This window comes from Crocodylus porosus, unplaced genomic scaffold, assembly GCF_001723895.1.
Source record: "Crocodylus porosus isolate Cpor-Errol unplaced genomic scaffold, CroPor_comp1, whole genome shotgun sequence".
Classification (NCBI taxonomy): domain Eukaryota; kingdom Metazoa; phylum Chordata; order Crocodylia; family Crocodylidae; genus Crocodylus; species Crocodylus porosus.
The window spans coordinates 5,459,521-5,477,595 of NW_017728937.1; the positions used below are offsets into that span (position 1 = coordinate 5,459,521).

Below are 18,075 nucleotides of genomic sequence, written 5' to 3' on the forward strand. Positions count from 1 at the left end.
GGCACCAGATGACCGATGGAGGGAAGGGGGGTCCTCCAGCAGCCAATCGCCAAACCAGCAGCAAAACCAGAAGTGCACCTCCACTGGCACTTCCAGTTTCGCTGCTGGATATCCAGGGGGTGCATGGCTGATCTCAGTGGGTGCACATGCACCCGCATACATCTCCCATACATTGTCAATGCAGGGCACAAGCCAATAGCTTGCAGTCTGGCACTGGGTAGCTCTTATGGAAGTAGTGTGGTATGGTCCCACTGGGAAGGAGGCTTTCAAACCTGGGTGACAGGCTGGGGTGTGCCCCATGCCAACACAGAAGGGAAGCAGCTCTGTCAGTAAGAGCCAGGGCTGATACTTTCTAGCTTCGAGCTGCCAGAGAGGACTGTTCACTGAAGGCAAGATGTCCCCGCCTGATTCTTGCTGCCTTTGCTGTGTATGTTCCTGAGGAGAAGACAAAGGGAAGGGAAACCAGCAGAGAAAGGCAGAGGAAAAGTTGAGCCCAGCTGCAACATTTTGAAGAGCAGCTCAAAGAAGAGACACCAAATGGAGACAATGGCTCCTGTCTGCTTCCTTCATGGTTCTGGCTCAGGCTTAGTGGTGGCAGCCATACCACCCACCCTTTCCTGTCACCCAGGCCTGGCAACATTTGAAGACTAAACAAAAAAAAATCATGTAGAACTGTTTTTTTTTTCCCTCCCCCCCTTTTTTTTAGAAGAGGCTTCAAGGTAGAAACAATGCCTCCCCCAGTGCTGGGTGTCCTGGGGAAGACTGTGAGAGCTGGCAGAACCCAAGGCAGGAGAGCTGGGAGGAGTGCCAAGCAGATCATTACAGGGAGACGTGCCAGGAGTAGCAGAGCTGGGAGCTCTCAGGGACCCCTGGGTGACAGGGCAGCAGAGTCAGCATGCTTCAGCCTCAAGGCAACAGGCCAGTGCCCAAGAGAAGACCCCTCCCCCCCGCAATTCTCCCCACCCACAGGGACATAGGTTGGGAAAAATCTCTGTAATAGGGTGCACATTCAGGGCAGCTGGGGGCCCACTGGCTGCCTACTCCATCTCCTAAGCTGGCTCCTTTCTCTCCTGCCTGCCACATCTAGGTGTTATAACTGAGGTGCTGTTTCAAAAGGCTGCCTTTAGGAAAGTGAAGGGTATGCCGTAGGCACCTTGCTTCCCACTACTCGCCCCTCAGCCACAAGTCTGACTGGGCAGCGCTGGGATCCGCCCCTCTCTTTTTCTTGCCCCTTTTCCATCTGTAGGCAGGGTTCAGCCCCTGTTGGGCTCTGGCCCATCTTAATTTAGGCAAGGCCCTGGCCACCCTGAGCTCTGACCCTCTCCTAGGCCTTCCATGTAAAGAGGGGCTTTCATCTGCCTCCTGCTCTGAAACCAGCAGAAAAACAAGTGGAAAAGCAGAGATGTAAAAACCACTAAGAAAGTCACAGGGCACTGGGTACTGTATTCTGCAGCCTCTGTACCTCCCCTCACAGTCACACCTGGGTATACCAGGTGTTACTACCAAAATGAACAGACAAAAAATAACAAAAAGTAGACCTGTATCAGGCTCTCAAAGTCTTAGATTCTTGGGGAACCCGCTGCTCCAGACCTTTCCTGGGCTGACATACACAGTCCTCAGTCTTCCGGGGATCCTCATCCCCCTGCCCCAGAACTCCTTTGGAGTAATGTAAAAAGTCCGCAGTTCTCTCTACACCCTCCCCAGAGTCCTCCCCAGGCACAAAAAAAATCTCTTAGCACTTCCCATGCACTTGCTTTCGCTCTGCTCTGCCTTCTCCCAGGCAGCAGGTCTGCTGGTGGGGTGTGCATTCCCCCGCACTGCCCAGAAGGGCCCCGTTCTCCTTCTCCACCGGGGCCAGTCCCTCATCTCTGCTCTGGGGAGAGTTTATCTCCCAATCAACCATTCCTGCCTGGTCAGTTGATCTGGTGTCCTGCTCCTCTGGCCTAGGTGTGGCTAATCTCTTTCTCCCCTCTCGCTGCTAGGTTCTGCAGCTGGTTGACTCCAGGCTGGTCTTTGCAAGGGTGAGTCTGAAGACCAGGTCCTGGCTTCTCTCCTTTGAGGGTCCCTGCTTCCCACTATGGCAAGCCACTTGCCTCCTCCTATCCGATTTGGTGCCTCTCTTGGTAGGTGAGCTCTGCTCCACCCTACCTGGCTAGCAAGGTCCCATCTTTCCTTGCCACAGGTAATCCTCCCCCTCTCCAGGCTACAAAAATGTGGACCTTAAAGGGGCCCTGCTGACTTTTTCTCCCATGGCCTCTCTTCCCAGTAACAGGGCTAGGATCCCCAGTTACAGTCTCCCACAGTGAAAGTTGGAGGAACAGTACCACAGAAAGATGGAGTGGTTTGTCCAAGGGTGAGGGTCAGTATGGGAAGCCCCTGTCCAGCCAGCTGGCACAGTAAGAAGTGCTCACCTCTATGTGGCCAGCTGCAATAGTTCAGTGGGAGATGCACAAAGAGAGTGGATGCCCTCTCTGTGATTTGTGAAGAGAAACACACCTGGTTTCTGCCCAGATGTTCCACCAGGGACACGAGAGAGCCCCTGGCTCTACCACTGACTTCCCATAAGGCCTTGGGCAAGTCTTCTGCCTTCTATGGTTCAGTTTCCCCAGGATGCTGACCTCACTGGGGCCAGCAAAGTGTGGGGAGACCCCAGTACTGCAAAATACTGGGATCTCATCCCCATTGCTCTGCCACCTCTCTGTGTATTTATATCCCAGAGATGACAAGCCATTGTCAGCAAATGATCCAGGCCAAGGCCGGAGGGATCTCTCTCTCCTTCCTGGGATGGTGCCTTTGCCTCGTGCATCATTATGATCTCGCCTTCCTTTATTGCACTTCACTTGGCACATCTGATCTATATTTGAGCAGAAGCAAAAAGCTGTCGCAGGGCCCAGCGGGAGAAAGCATCCTTCTTTCTGGGACAAGCCAGCATCAGCGTTTGGGTCAGTTGGAGCATGTGCTCTCCTTCCCCCAATAATGAGGCTTTGCTTTGTGCCCAAGGTCCAGGCTGGGGAGTCATGGGGCTCTCCATTCTTCCACTGCTGATCTTTTAATCTCCCTTGGCCCATTTGTATTTCAAGGAGCGTGAATCCAAGGTCTGTGTTTTAATTGGTGTGTCCAGAGAGCTGTAGTAGGCCTTGCAGATAATACCCCTCTCCCTTTTCAAGTGGCGCTGACTGGTATCAGTGTCTAATCCCCACGGCTGCTTTTCACTCGCCTTCTTTTAGATGTGCATCCCCATAATTCATCTCTGCATCACTAGCTCCTCAATGGACAGGAAAATGACCACCTTTGTGAACCTGGCATAAATCAGAAGCAAAAAATACGCTGCATATAATTGAAAGAAGGTGTGGGGGGAGGACAGAGAGGAGAAAAACCTTAAGGAGCTCTAAATACAAGCCATAAATGGATCTGTCAGACCCGCCAGAGCCAGAGCGGAGCGGGGGCAATCACTCCTAGCCAAGCAGCGTTCTGATCTGCCTCAGGCAGGGGAGGCGAATTGTGGCACAACCCAGACACAGCCAAGAAAACGATTGATTGCTACGGCAGCCAGCATTCTCAGCTGGAATTGGGGTGTCCGTACAGCCTTGTATAAGCCTGTGTCAGTGGAAATCATGAGCCAGAAACTCCTGGGATACTGGCATAAGTGAGGGGAGCTGTGAGGGGTATCAGCAGTGAGATAATGTTGCCTGCCTGAGCTGGGGATCAGTGCTTTGCTGGTGAGGATAACATGGCATGGCAGCAAGGGAAGGCCAATGCCTTATTAAGCAAGTTGATGCCCTGGTGACAGGGCTTGTGCTGGGAGACCAGGCTCCAGAAGTATTCTCTTTTCCAAAACCATTGCTGGGAGGGGCACCAAGTACCCTGGCAATAGCGTGAGATGTGATGGGACCCTCTCCCACCAGGCACACCTGATTTGGGTCTGGTGCTCCTCCTTCACTGTCAGTGCATGCCAAAGATGCAGTGGGGGGGTGGGGGAAAAGGCCTTGATCACATCAGTAGTAGTAAGTCTTTGTGTAAAACACACTTAGCAACTGTTGCCTAGAAGGGAATTGGGAGCAACCCTTAATTTCAAACATTTATAAACTGAAACCAGATAAGTGCTGGAGAGGATGTTGAGCCAACTCAACCTGTTGGCAGAGCCAATGAGACTTAGAGGGGAGGGGCGGGGGAAGAAGTAAATGACGTCTCCTCATGGTGTCGCTCTAAGACGTTGTCCATCCTGGGCCCTGTCCTAGGAAGCCAAGCTGTGGCTTGGGGATGGGGGAGAAGCAGCAGAGTTCCTAGCAATCCTGAACTGGAGCAGATCTGGAGCCACCACAAAGCTGTATGGGGAGATCTCCCAGCAGCTGAGAGCCCAAGTGTACTGAGTGACAGTACTACCAGCAGGACTAGTCATGAGGTGCAGAGAGGAACAGCTGGATTGCCAGCCCCCGCTCCCTGCAGACCACATCAGTACTGCCAATGCTGGGGTGGGGAGTGGTAGCTCTACTGGTGTCAGGGGACTAAGTACCCCTGTGGGCTCCTGCAGGGAGCCCCTCCATTATATGAAGCATTTGCAATGATGCCCAGAGGGATATTTGTACAGCAGCACCTATAAGTCCTAACTCAGACTGGGGCCCTGTAAAACCAGTTTGCACAAACACAGCATGAGCTGCAAAGAACTTGTAATCCAAATGGCCGGGGAGCAGGAAACAGAGGTCGAGTGACTTGCCCAAGGTTACCCAGCAGGACTGAGTGGCAGGGATAGGAACAAAAACCTGGTCCCATGAGTCACAGCCCCATGTGCCCCAGCCCACCAGCAGTGGAGTAGCTGAACCAGGCAGCAGTGTGCAGGCCAGCTGATGCCCTCGGCTCTCTGGAGCAGCAGCAGAACATCAAAACAGGCAGCTGCTCTATTCACTCCTCTATCAGGCCCTTCCCCATCACACTCCCCTCTCAGGAAGCCTGTGGATGTTCATCTGCTACCCAGAGACAGACTGTTCTCCTCTGCACTCAGGCAAGACCAGCAGAGACCAGGGCTTCACCATGCTTGCTGTTGCTCAGACATGCAGTGAGAGTATCTCTCCCTACAAGCCTACAAGTGAACCATCTCTGCAGACAAGATGAGTGCAGGTGGAAGGCAAGAGTACTGTCCCTCCTACATTTGGGGAAACAAGGACTTGCCTTCAGGAGAATGTTGCACCTTAAAGTGATTTTAAAACTGGGTTTCATTCCAACTGGTGCTAATGCTCCTAACTGGATTAACCAGTGGCTTTAGTTTACACCTGTTCCCAGTTCACTTCAGCTGAACTGAGTCTTCCTGGGGTTGCAGAGATACCACTAAACTAGCTTAAATCAACACCTTGGGTTAAAACTGATACAATGGCCTCCAGCCCTGCAGCTCTAAAAAGGCAGGTCAACATAGGCCATGCACAGACCCAAGACTCCCTGAGCCCTTGCCCAGCACTCAACCCACATACCCTGCCTACCTCTCCACAGCCATATATGTTCACCCAAGAGCCCTTGCAAAATACAAATACACCCTCCCTCCCACCCCATACACACACTCTCTTCAGTCCCTTCAGCTTGCCCAGCTTCACATCCAGCCTGCCCCTGGCCACCTGCTGTATTTTTTTGCAGGCCAGTATGTATTGGTCTGCTCTTCTTTTGTCTGCTCTGAGTGACAGCACCATGGAGCAGGGCCCATGCAATGCCTTCATTCTGCAAACCATCCATAAATAAATAAAGGCATCCTAATAGGATGGAGCTTCGCTTTGACAGCCCCAGCTTCTCTCCTTCCAAAGGGCCCAGGTTGCCACACACAGAGAGCATCAGCAACACCATCCTCATCACTCACAGCACAGCCACAAAAGGCAAAGGGGCTGCCATATCAGACAGGCAAGCAACACAGACAGGGTCACCCATGTACATTCAGCATGCCATGGCTCTTAGCTGGTGACCACATGCTGCCCCCTCCCCGGTCTTATGTCTATGCACATGGAAGAGGAAGCGTCCCTGCCTTAGAAACTCCCCACAGAAGCGGTGCTCCAAGGGGTGGTGTTAGAATGGGACCCACATGCCCCAGCCAAGCTAGCACAATGGAGAGCCTTGGCAGCAGAAGTGAAGGTACAGAGCCTGCTCCTGATGTGAGCACACAGGAGCCTGCATGGCTAGGAACAGACTCCCTAGCCTGTAGGTCCACCCAAGCCCACTGGAGGCAATGGTGTCACTGAGACCATAACGGTGGGGAGACCCCAATGCCAGGAGGGGCCCAATTTACCCAGCTGAACCTTTATTACCAAGGTCCTGCTCCCTGCTCTGGTACCTGGAGCCCCGGGCAGGCTTGCAGGGCTGGCTACACAGTGGGGAGTTTCTAGCAGGCTTGGAAAAACACGGAGAAACGCAGAGCCCCATGACACCCTTCATGCCTTCATGGAAATGGGCCTCCTTGTTTTGAGTTTCAGGCTAAGGGTGCCTGGAACTGTTGGCAGGATCAGGGCCCCTGCTGGCACCGACTCACAAGACTAGATGCCAGGTTCTGGTTTCTACTCATCCCTCTCATGTGCGGCTGCAGAGGTGCTACCACAGACGTACAGAGCATCAAGCCTAGCTGAGCTCTGCTTGCCAGGCATGCAAAAAGAAACCATATTGGACTTGTAAATCAAGCACATTTCATGCAAGGCTGTTGGGGCCCTCAGCTTATTTGGAGAGGGTCAGTAAAATCAGCACTGATGTAGCACCAATTGCCTCCCATTCTGCTCCTCCCTTGCTCTTCTGGGCCATGAAAATATCATGCTTTGCTTGCTGCTGTGCTGCTGAGCCTATCGATCTTGTCTGCTTTAAACTATTTCAAACGTGAGAAAGGAAAAAAAGATCACGGCACTTCAATAAATGCCCCAACGTCCCTCCTCTGATACCACAAGGGGCTGGCAGGGATCAGAATGTGATGGCCTTGAAAGAAAAAGAGCTAGGCTAGGTTTTTCTTCAGTCTTGGGAGTGGGAGGGGGAGATAACCTCTGGGCTAAGAGCTAGGAGAAGGAAAGAGGGCCCAGGAACAGACTTGTCCTGGCAATTTGTCAGCCAGGCTCAGAAAGTAACTCCTCTGGATTTTCATCTCCTGAAGAACAGAAGCCCCAACTAATAACTAAGGGTGAAACTGACCCCTGGGCAGATGGCTAGCATGAGCTTGAGAGGCTTAAGTGGGATTAATGACACTCAGGCCATGCAGGGCCAATTACACCCTCAACGCATTCTGGCAAGAGTTAAAAAAGAAAAAATAGATAGAGGCAAGCTCTGTTGACTACAGAGAGGTATCCAAGCAGCAAAGCTCAAATGAGGGATTATCCCTGCTTAGGAAGAATCTGTGAAAGCAAGGAATCAAGCCAAGGGCCCTTGCATCTCAAGATCCCCATTGAGAGAAAGCAGAATCAGCTTTATCTGCCAGCAGAGAGCCCTTCCTGAGGTCTGCATTTCTACAACTCACACGCTCCAGGCTCACTTTCTAGGCTCACATTGCCCACGTGAAGTAGTCTGGGTTTGGGGAACCTAGGTAGACTTGGCCCCCACCCCTCAAACAGCCTATTATCGACATAGTGAGCACTGCAGTTCACTTCTGCCTGGAGGTTGGATGAGATTAGGTCCCAGAGACACTTGGAAATCAGAGCTGGAGCAAGTGAGGCACTGAACATATTTGTAGTGAGGACCTATCTCTGGCTGCAGGAGCCTGAGATCTTCCCAGACAAGTATCTGGAATTCATCAATGAGAATTGAGGTACAGCATGCCAATAGAAAAAAGCTTAGATTCCCTTTCTGCTAGCCCAGTGCCTTCACCACAAGACTGTCCTGTTCCCTAACCCCCTCCCCACCTTGTTAGGCTGGAGTGAGAAGCTTAGCATGCAGGGGCACAAGTTTCTGATAAGATATACCTCCTTCTTGGCCTCAAGGACCATCACGCAGACTGCCTGCTGCCCAGGTCTCCCAGTTCACTTATGGACCCAGCCTGGCCTTCCTGATGTCCCTCTTTGACAGCGGAGTGGGATTTCTCAGCAGGCCACTTCACACTGCTCACAATTCCTGCAAGCTACACATCTCAATCAGTTGGGCTGATGCTGCCTAGCTGTGCTAGTATGGTCCAAGTGATCCTTACCCCCCTGCTGTGACTCCAGTACATGCAAGGAGAGTGGCCCCTTCCCCAAAGTGCTCCCAAGGGCAAACAAACCTCAGAGCCCACCCAAAATCAATGTCATGGCTCACACAGTCTTTGCTGACAGCATCTGCCTCCTACTTGGAGCATTTGTTATAGTAACAGGATCTCCAGCCAAGAGCAAGGCCCAGTGGTGCCAAGGGCTGAACATACATGCAACAGAACTCCTTGTACTGCCCTCAGCAGCCTCTGGTCTAAACAGCGGGGCTGGGTAGAGGACATACTGTTACTGCTGGTTTACAAGAGGGAGGATTAACAGCTGAATGGGGAGCTGAGTTCTACTGCTGTTGCAAGGACCCACTTGGTCCCTGGAGTGGGCTGCCCCCTGCCCTGGAGTGGAACAGCTGTCACACAAGTGCCACACATCACATGGGAAAGGAAGTGGGGCAGGCAGGAGCAGACATTGCCTTGGATCTCCCTATGCCAATACATTAACCAGCATGTTAGAGATAAAACTATCTGAGCCAGCAGAAAGCCAGCACCTGAGAGTAACGAGGGAACAAACACTCAGACTGGTACTTGGAGTCATGGTGGGTCTCTGTCTTGCACCTAGGTAGTTATGTACAGCCCTTGAGTTGGCCTGGGCTACAGGAGACTTCCCTAAGGTTGCTGGACTCAGCACTGGCAATGCTGCTGCAGGAAAGGTTGGCTGGTAGGTGGGTGCCTGGACTTGATGCATGTTCCTGGCTGCGCTGCAAGGCTAGACTAGAATTATGATCACCAACGCATGCAGAGCATCTGTTCAGAGCAGCACGCTTCAGCTCATGTTTAACCTCACAAGCAGAGTGAGAATACACTTGCATATGCATACACATACATGCACACAATACACAGGCATGTATATACTCCCACATGCACGTGTAGGTTCTGGGTGATTATTTTTCTGGAATGGTTGAGATAGACTTGTTCTTTGCACTCAACCAACTGTCCAAACAGATTTCTTTTAAATTTGTCAGCATCCCTGATTTCCAGGCAAAGACCAAGTGTGACATGTTTCAGCCACAAGGTAATTTGAGGGTAACATTTAGAAAGTGCCAAGCCCAGAACCTTTGCTCATGTACGTCATCCTTCCTCATGCAAACAGCCCCCTACCGAAGTCAATGGGATGTGTTGCATAAGCATCTAAAGTGAGCTGGATTTTTGGGGGCAGGTTAGAGGACTGCACTGTCTGCCTGTGCAGCACTTGGCAGCTGAGATCCCAACTCAGTATAAATAGTAAGGGATATTAATAAGAAGTGAGGAGCTCCCCTGCCAATGTCAGGAACACAGCCTCCTCTGTTCAGTGCCCTCCCCTCTCCTCCATCAACCAACAGTGGAGTGGGAACTCAAGCCCTTCAGCACAGAAAACACAAATCTGGATGAGTGGAGTTAGGCAAGCCCTTTTAGAACTTGGAGGGAACAGGGTGCTGTGCTTAATGGAGCCACATGCTGGAGGGACACATGATGACATGCAACTACCCCAGAGCCACCTGTGCCATGATTTGTGCTGCTCATCTGAGTGTCCCCCACCAGAGGCCTATCTGGCTCCTCTGATGTCAGCAAGGAGACTCCCGTTGACTGCAGGGAGCAGGATTACCATGTGGGGCCCATAATCACCTATCACACCACCCCATCAAACACCTGCATGCCCCCTCCCCTGTGCTGTGTGCTGTCCTATCTCTAGTGTCCACACTGACTCTGTTCACTCTCCCCGGCCTATCAAATCTATAAGAGGGGAACTGACACAAGCCAGCTGTCCTGGGATAAAGGACATCCACCTCCCCATCTCTCTCTGACACTCAACAGCAACAGCAACCCTTTTTCTTGCCACCCTCACCCCCACCCCAAGGAGACTGCAAGGTCCTGAGCCCAGACACTGACTCCTTGTCAAGCACTCTATCGATGGACTGTACAGAGCACTCTCCATGGTGCTGACAGCTATCCCAAGTCTTTCCATAGACCGCCGGGGCTTTGGAGCAGCCTGGTACTGGAACATATCCTGTTGACTTCCATTTCCTCCAGAGCAGGCCGAGGAGGGATGCTTACAAACTATCAATGCCTTCTACAGACCAGGAGGTAGCCATGTCCCCAGGCCAGAAGTGGATATACTCTAGATGATGGTCATGTCCCTGATAACAGTGAGTATGAGGATTTTGCTGCCTGGTGGCTGCTCAGGGCTGGAGAGAGAATTGTTGGTCTTGTGGTGAAGGGGTCTGGATCTTCAAGATCTAGGCTCAGTTCTTGGAGTCTCTGCAAGAGACTCCCTGAGTGACCTTGGCCCAGTCACTTAGGCCCATATCCCTGAAAGAACTAAAGTGCCTGATCCTCATGGAGGCCAGCAGAAGTCAGGCACACCCATACAGATACTTTTAAAGGACCTGGTCCTTTGTGTGACAGTTCTCCATTTGGAGAAAGACCACTTTCTTCTGCCCACCCTTCAGGGAAGATGCTCTCTCTCCCCTCACATTGCACCTGTGCCGTGTGGCCCTGACCCTAAAGGAGGCTGCTAGACGGCCTTGGTCAACAGGGAACTTATCCCTCATGGATGTGGGGTACAAGGCTGGCACAGCATCTCTCCTCTATTCCCAGCACAGGGAAAGCCACAGTCCCTCGTAATATGGGGGAGGGTGGAAGCAACAGAGCCCAGATGGAAGAGGAATGATGGCTCCAGAGCCTAACACCATACCCCGAAGGTCAAAGCACCGTGACTCACATCTTAAGTGCTGAATCAGGAAGCAGAGCAGCAGGCAGGCCCCTCCCCCAGCCCCCATTGCAGCCATCTGCAGAACACACGCAAGGGAAGGCTGCCTCACTGCAAATCCAGATTGTTGTGGGGAGAGACAGTTCCCTGTGCCTGCGGTGCCCAAAACCCAATGTGCACGCGGGAAGGGCTATTTCGAGGAATGTTGGAAAGAAGAACCTTCAGCCTCCTTCCATTGGCAGCATGTGTAATAGTCAAGGGGGGAGAGGGGTTAGCTTGGCTTGTTGGAAGAGATGTTTTCTGCTTGTTAATTTCATGGCTCTTATACCCAGGGGACTAGGAAGCGAATGTGATCATCTTCTCTCTCTCTCTCACACATACACACACACACCCCAACACATTCATGCCTGCCACACATTTTCTTCTACTGTGTTAACACCCTAAACACATACTAGTACATACACCGGTACATTAATGTCCTACACAGTCAAGAGCACATTTACATCCTAGACCCCGTCACCCTCCCCGCCCCCAGCAGATTAATGCACATTATGGACACAATAGCACATTGATGCATGCAACAGAACATAAATGCCATGTGTATGCACACACAAGCACATTAATGCCCTACTACCTAAACACACTCAATAACACATTAACATATTAACATGCTCACACATACACAATAAAAGAGCACATTAATGCCCTACTACCTACAGACTCTTGACAGTACATTAACACCCTGCATGCAGGGACCAGCACACAAATGCCCCAACACACAACAGCATATGAATACCCTACAGACTCACACTAGCACAAGCCCTGCACCCACCCCTGTGTCCCCATGCTCACAGGCTTGGAATCGCATTCACCACCATGCCACACACTGGTAGGAAGTCACTGATGACCACACCCTCTCTCCTTGCTTGAAGCCCCCACTTCCAGTCTCTCCTTCACAGAGACAAGCAGATACCCTATTGCCCCAGCTGCCACCATTAGTTTCTAATGGAAAAATAAAGACTGCTCAGGCTTGAAGGTTATTTTGCTTCCAATCCCGACTCCTCTCCCATTATACTGGGGCCTTTGGATGAGGGATGCCTCCCCAACCCCTGTCACTGCTGGCCTCTGCCTATCTGGGACCAAAGTAGGCACCCGCTGACAAGGCATGAGTGCCCAGCTAATTGATCTGGCACTTTCACCTCTAGTACTTGTAATTACCCCTGGGATGCATACATCTTCAACCCTGGCCACCCCATGGTATAAAACCACCCACCTCTCCTCAGAAAATGCCACCATTGCCCCCTGCCCACACCTGCAAGGTGCTAATGGGGTTGTGGCCAGCCTAAGGCCCTAACCCCCTTTCCACTATTTCCCCTAAGCTTGGGCCCATTCTGAGCAAAGTGGAATGGGGCTGAAACCAGCAGCTCTGCCCACAACTTGCCCCCTGTTCAGCTGTGCCCTACTTTCATATATTCCTCCCATTTTTTTTCTTTCCAGTTGCTGTTTTCAGTCTGGTTCTAAATGAATTTTTCCAGGCAATTAGCACTTAGTAATTACCCAGAGAGGCTGCTGCTCCCTGGCACCTGGGGCTGACCCCCCCCTTGCAACACATGCATGCACATGAACACACACCCCGCCTGCAGCTGAGGAAAGAGGCTCCAGTCAGGAGGTTCTATAGAAACAACAAAGCATTTCAGGGGGCATCCAGTGGAGCAGACCCCTCCCCACCCCACTCCACATGATACCTGCCACATCCCCAGGAACTGCCCTGTTGGCTTCTCCACAGATCCACAATAGTGGGGGATGGGAGCAGCAGCATGAGGCAGAAGGCAGGGAGAGAGAGAGGAGAGAACAGAGAAACAGGGAGGAGGGAAAAGGAGGCTTTGTCTCCCTCCCTGCTGTGCTCCATGCCTCAGGCCTGCCTTCACTCTGTTCTCAATGCCCCCATGCCTTGTGCTCTCCCCACACAGCCGAACTGAGGAGGGCTGGAGCTGCAGGCTCTGCTCATTGCTGGGGTCACATCCCCATCCATTCAGGCACGGCATCATCCTTACTCTGTCATGGGCACTTCGCTCTCACACACCCCTCAGGCAGGAGACGCACACCCTTGCCAGGTGAACGAGTGCAGACCACAAGCCCCTGCATCATCCCCAAAAGGAGAGATGGGAAAATATGGTGTCAGTGAGGCACAATCCTCCTCTGCCTACCTCAACTCCCACAGCCCCTCTGAGCACACACCATAACCCCTACTTCCACTGCCCACACCAGTCAGCACCAGAAGAGGCTGTGGTGGTGGCAGAGAGAAAGGGAGAGACACCCACATAGACTAGATAAACCTACTGGACTGAGCCAGCTCCTGCAGCCTAAAATGGGCCTAAGGTGGCTTGACTAAGGACTGAATTTAACCCCTTGTCCTTTCTGAGAACCCATGTGTCTTGTGCCCTCCTCCTGTGTCCAAAGGAGGGCACCACTGCTGGTCCTATTAAGGCACATCCATTCCCCACACAACCATTCCTGGGGACCCCTCTCTCCCTTTGCAGTCAATGCACCCCAATCCCAGCCTGGGGGGAGCTTTCCCTGCTAGCCACAATCAAAGCAACAAGCTGCTAGCCTGGAGCCTGGCCCACAGGGAAGACCCCACGTGCTGGTACAAAGATGGAGGCCAGCCAGGCTGCAGCCCTCCCTAATGGGCTAGCTAGGAGACAGGCCCAGCACTGGGTCCCTGCAGCTATTTCATGGGGCAGAGCTAGCTAGGAAAAGGGAACATCTGGGGGTGCTGTAGCTGGAGGCGACACAGAGCAGCAAGCCAGCAGACAGCTGTTAGCTGAGAGACAAGGCCTGTGCTCGGCTGCTCACTCAGCCTTGTGACAAGACAGATGGCAGCTACTTCACCCTAAATCTCCATGGCGGCTAGAGCAGAAGAAACGCAGCGAGAGGAAAAGAGGAAGGAGAGGGGACATGAGGCAGCAGAGACAAAGGAAGGGCATAAGCTCTGGGTGCAAGAACCAATGCAAGAATAAGAGGAAAAAGATAAATGTTGGAAGGGGAGAGGGAAATTGTCCCTCTGGGGAGAGAGGATGCTGCTTGGACATTTTGAGCAGTGCAATTCAGCAGTCAGGATGGGTAGAAAGAGGGCTTGGACCCTTAAGAACTATGTAAGCCCTTAGAAGCTATGTGAGTTTGAGTCTGGAAAGGGTCCCCAATGGATGCTTCGTGCTGTTATTACAGAAGTACTCAGAAGTCCTAATTGACACCAGGATCCCTTTAGTTCAAGTGAGAAAGACTTCAGCTGACATTCTGACAATGGACTCTTAAGTCATCTCAAGACCCATCAATGAGCTGTGATCAACCTCAAATCAAGGGACTTCTGCCACTGGCAGGCCTTCCCCTTTGTCTGCAGTAGTAGCTATGACCCAACTAGCCAGCTGAACCCCTGCATGCATGAGGTGCTCAGCAAGAGTAAGGACATGATGCCATGACCTGCCTGGGGCATGGGACTGGCTTCTCACTGCTGAGAAAGCTCTCCTCTAGTCCAAGCCTGCAGACCCCTGCATCCCTTGTGCTAGAAGACCTGGGTTCAACCCCTGGTTGCTGGGGCAGCTGTGAACGTCAACCCCAGCTGGGGACTGCAGGGATATGGGGTAGTTTGGCTTGTCAAATGCTGCTAGACCCTTAATTACCACTCTGAATTTGGGCCATACTAAGGGGAATGTCTGGAGGGTGGGATGGCAGGCCTACATGGCTCTGCTGGGGGGTGTGGGGTGGGGCTGGGGGCAGTCCCTGCCAGAGACTTGCCTACTGTTAGGGTGGGAACAACAGCTCTGTCAGTGACGCCATGATTCATTTCCCAAACTGCTCCTCTTGTCAGCCTGGCTTTTTCCTCCAGCTGGTAATTGCTTCTGGCTGGAGGCAGCGCACACAAGGACACAGAGACGTGTGCACATGATAAATAAGGCGCTTGTTTATTCTCTCTGCCCCCCCCCCCTTTTTTTTCCCTCTGGCTTTCTCTATAAATCTCTTTTATCTGCCAGTGCAGAGCTGGGCCCTGCATGTGAGAGGCAGCAGGCTCCAGAGCTCACAGAGACCCCCTCGCCTGGCCACCAGATTTAGAACTGGTCGCGTAATGTGACTGAGGAGAGCTGGCTCTAAAAGCACCCTGTGCTTACCCAATCAGGGGAAATTAATCCCAATGGCAGCCACGGCAATGCTGTGTGGGGTGGGGAGCAGTGGATCAGCTGAATTCCAATGCATCCCTGCCTGGTCCTAAGGAAAGCAGGCCCTACACTTAGCCACAGATCCCAGAGATACTGCAGGCAGCACCTGTCCCACCTGCTAGAGCTCCAAGACACTCTGGTTCCTTCAAGGCCAGAGATGCCTGCCCAGGCCCTGTGGGATTCCCCTGCTACCTTCATTGGCTGCAGTAGCATTTACTTCCAAATCCCTCTAGCCACTTTTAAGGGGGTCTGTCTTTGAGTTTGTCTCTGAGCATCAGCTCATGGCATGTGGTGGAGTGAGAGAGCTGTCCCTCACTGCTGAGGTGGGAGTAGACGTGAGCCTGCTCCTCTACCAACCAGCCAGCACTCTCAGAGGAGCTGAAAGAAGGGAAGTTCCCTTATCCTGCTGAAAATCAAAAGAAGTTGGGTATCTAACTCCCTTAGCTACTCGAAGTGCCAGTATCCTCTAAAGATGCCCCCCTTTGTGGAAAGATCTCCAAGGTGTGGACTCCTGGGCACTGTACTTAGTTATCCTAACAGGCTGGGCAAAGCTGGGAGCAAGAGACAGAGATGAAGAGAGAGTGGGGGAAGTGGAGAAGCAGAGCGCTGAGCAGCATGAGACACAGCCATTCATTTCTGGGAGCTCCTTCATCAGTATTCAGTGCAACTCAGTGTTCCGATGGAATATAATTCTATTTTCACATCCTGTTATAGATGGGTGTATTACCTGCCTCGTTAGCTCTGCAGTGGCTTAGTTAGTCGCTGAGCAGTCTGGAGCCATTCAGCTGTACTCCTGGAGTCCCTGGGACTCCCATACACCCCTCTGCAGCCCCATACACACCTAGACACATTACTGTGTGCACCTGCACCATTGCACTCCCAGACTGGGCTGATCTCTCTATCCACACAAGCTTCCTCATCCTCCTAATAACCCAGACATGCATACTCACACTGCCCTGTGCATGTGACCAGTCATGTGCTACTTCTGTGTGTGTATACTCATGCTTCGGTGGGTGCTGGCACATGTTGCCACACTACTGAGCAGGTGCACAATGCAAATACGCATGACCGCTACATGCACACGTATACACTATCCCCCTGCCAGGCACTTGTGCACACATGCACATACACACCATGGATACTTGTGCACATCTCTCCCCTCCAAAGGCTTTTGTCCAACTGTGCATACTTCCTCCCCGGGCACAGACTCGCATTTCCCTTATATACTCCTCTTCAGTCATGTACAGAGCAGTATCTGTTTTTCCTTACATACTTCTGTCCTGGCCAACTCCCACTCTTCCACGATCTGAAGAGATGCATGCCAGTGCAAGGTCCCTAGGTGGGACAAAGAGACACCTGCACAGGTAGAGACAAGTGATCAACAGCTCTCCTGACTCCCTGAGGAACTACAAAGCAGTGCTCCCACAGGAAAAGATCAGAGCAGCTGCAGGAAAAAACTGCTACCAAATCAAATTGCATTAGAGACCAATTCCGTCTGTCAGACCAGGCAAGAAAGCATCACTGATGCAGTGGAATGCAGCCTCACAGTGCTGGCTGGACAGATCTGGAAACAGCCTTTGCAGAGGAATGTAGGCTGGAAAACTACCAAGCAGGATGAGGACGGAAAAACAAAGGAACTAGGAAATGCAGTTTGAAACCCGGGAGACCCCATCACATTACAGGGGCCATCAGAAACAAGGCCATAAAGAAGATGAGGCCTGGATAATGCCACGTTATCTGCTCTTACAATTTTGATGGGACATCTTGGCAATATTCAATGTTCTCCTTAAATCCCAGCTCCAGTAGGCATGTGATTAGGTGAGAATCTTGGCTTCTGGTTAAAAATATAGTATGTTTCCAGCCTTCGTAATTACAGAGGAAATCTTAACTTATGACTTAAACACTCAGAGCCCAGGAGGTACAGATAAAAAAGAACAAACTCCAAATTTATTAGAGTTTTTGAAAAAAAAATCCTTTCATAATTTTTAAGCCAGTATCATAGTTCTGGGGAATGTGACTTACAGGACTGCATGAATGGGGTTAGAGTGAATGGGTCAAAGTTCAGCCTCAGCTAGAGACACAAAGTCCTGTTAAAAGCAGTTAACCTGTCCTAGTGTCTCTCTTGAGCAGGGTGTAAAGGCAGGACAACTCTGTGCTGAGGGCCAACTCTGGAAGGAGGTAAGAAACCTGGGGGTCAGGTCCCTGCATTGTCATTCCCTCCCTCCCCACTTTCTCCCCCATGGAGTATTTCCTTCATCCTCTAGGCCACAACTTCTTCTTGAATGAAATGCTTTTTCTTTGCCCCATGTATGTTCCTAGCTCTCCAAACCAAGGACTACTTCTTGCTGAAGGTTTGTAGAACCTCCAGCTCCTGGGAGGTCCCCAAGTACTCCCCTAACATTGTACATCTAAGCCACAATCCCCTCCCAGCTCAATCCAAACAGCAGCTGTGGCAACCCTCTCATCAGAAAGCCATTGTGCAGCTTCCTCAATGACAGCAGCATGCAATGTTTTACTGATTGCAATGTAGCACCTAAGAACCTAAACAGCATCTTGCCTGAGAAACCACAACCCTACTTCACCCCTGCCCTGCTGAGGTTTATTAACTGCCACAGATGAAAAAAAGAGATTTGCCTGCTATAAGAAAGCTTTTTACTCACTCCAGCCCCAAGAGAGTGCTTACAAGTGATGCCCTGAGAAAGAGGAAACCAATGGATAGGAGGGAGAATATGACCTAGTTAAATCTCTGCACTGATCCATCAGCCTAAAGGTAACAGGAAACATCCAGGACCCTGTGAATTTCCTTACTGCCCCAGACCATGCCAAGCTAGTATAAAATACTACCAGAACAGACAGGAGCAGGAGGGCACACAAGCCCCCATGGCTCACCAGAAGCATCTGGGAATGTCTCCTTGCTAAAAGGGAGGTGCACACCCAATGGAAAGCAGGGGCCATCACCAGGGATGACTATACTGCAGTTGCTGGGGGATGTAGGG

General features: G+C 51.7%; 1 protein-coding gene across 6 annotated transcripts in view; it reads right to left on the reverse strand.

Annotated features, from left to right (window-relative positions):
* The window catches only part of SYT7 (synaptotagmin 7), a 146,921-nt gene that overhangs the window by 97,526 nt on the left and 31,320 nt on the right, over positions 1 to 18,075 (reverse strand). The window lies entirely within an intron of this gene.